Here is a 1917-nt window from a genome sequence, read left to right on the forward strand (position 1 = left end):
GGCTTGCTTTTTTGGGTTGCGCGGGTAATAGCGTTGTTTCACTGGTCTTTCGTCTTTCATGTATATTGTGTTCGTTGCGATCGTACTGCATCCCTTCATCCTTTCAAACACCATCATTTGTTCCTCCAGGAATGTCTGGATCTCATCCTCGGATAGCTCCGTTTTTATTCCTGCTTCCTCCCGCTGTTCCCGTTTTGGTTCCTCCTGAGGCTCTCTGATGGTTATTTCCTGGTGGTCGCATCGTATTATAGTTCCTACTTTTGCCAAGAAGTCCATCCCCAGCAGCATTCCTCCTGTCACCTGGTCCAAGATCAAGAAACTTAGCTTGAACCGCTTGCTCCCGAACTGGATGAGCGTGGTGAAACTCCCCATTACCTTTTGCCTTGTTCCGTTCGCTAGGTTATTTCCTCCCTCGCCTCGTTCCACCTACCCTGCTTCCTTACGTTTTGATAACTTCCCTGGTCGATCACGCTTCTTGATGCCCCGGTGTCCACTATTCCCTTCGCCCTTCTTGTTCCGATTCTTACCTCTGCCGTTGCCTGGAATCCATCGTAGCTTATCCCTCCTCCTCACGCCGGTCCTTGTGCTCCTGCGCTGCCAGAGTCGCCTGCTCAAGCCTCCTGTTGACGTCCGGCCAGGCTCTACAATACTCCGTTGTCCTCCGTTCGTTTCTCCCGCACACCCAGCAGGGTTGCCGCACGCCCTCGTGGCGTGTCCCGTTCCTCCACACCTCTTACAGATCTCTGGCCTTAGTCCGTGGCCCCTTGTCTCTGCCGGTTGACCGTGACATTCCGTCGCCTCAATTTCCTCCACCTCCTCTGCTAGTGTTAGGAACTCCGTTAGCGACGCAAAACCTGATCTTCGTGCATAAAGCTTTATTTTGCTCCGACAGTTCTTGTAGATCCTATCAAGTTTTTCTTTTTCTGAGTAACCGGTGAATCTCATCAGCATTCTCAGTTCCATCGCATATGCCGGAGTGGGTTCCCCTTCCTTCTGTCGGAGTTGTCCGATTTTTAAATCCAGTTGCTCCTGGTACCTTGGGGGTAGGAAGTACTCTAGGAGTTCCCCTCTCAATTCTTCATATGTCCTTACCCGACTTGGCGTCGTATTCCACCAGTCTTCTGCGGCGCCTTCCAAGGTTCGCTTCTTGGAGCCTCCTAAACACCTCCTGTAGCTTCTCCAGGTGCTCCCGCCTATTCCTTCCAATTACCACGATGTCATCCAAATATGCGAATGCGAACGGCTCCATTTCTGGCCCTATGATGGTATCCAAGGCTCGTTGGAACGTTGCCGGTGCCGTGGTGAGACCAAATGGCATTACCTTTCATTGGAACAGCCCTCGTCCTGGTACCGTAAATGCCGTGTACTGCTTACTATCCTCGTCCATAGGTATTTGCCAGTACCCTGCCTTCAGGTAGATTGTGCTAATGAACTTGGCCTTCCGGAGTTGGTTCAATATGAAATCCATCCTTGGTACCGGGTATGTCGTCTTTTCCGATTTCTCGTTTAGTAACCTGTAGTCCACACATTCTCCATTCGTTGTTTTTCTTCCGTACCAAGACTACCGGTGCGCTGTACGAGCTTCGTGAGGGTTCTATCAGCCCCTGGTCCAATAGTTCATCCACCTGTTTGTTTATAATGGCTTGCTTTTTTTGGGTTGCGCGGGTAATAGCGTTGTTTCACTGGTCTTTCGTCTTTCATGTATATTGTGTTCGTTGCGATCGTACTGCATCCCTTCATCCTTTCAAACACCATCATTTGTTCCTCCAGGAATGTCTGGATCTCATCCTCGGATAGCTCCGTTTTTATTCCTGCTTCCTCCCGCTGTTCCCGTTTTGGTTCCTCCTGAGGCTCTCTGATGGTTATTTCCTGGTGGTCGCATCGTATTATAGTTCCTACTTTTGCCAAGAAGTCCAT

This window comes from Drosophila eugracilis, unplaced genomic scaffold (genome assembly GCF_018153835.1).
Source record: "Drosophila eugracilis isolate 14026-0451.02 unplaced genomic scaffold, ASM1815383v1 contig_1979, whole genome shotgun sequence".
NCBI lineage: Eukaryota > Metazoa > Arthropoda > Insecta > Diptera > Drosophilidae > Drosophila > Drosophila eugracilis.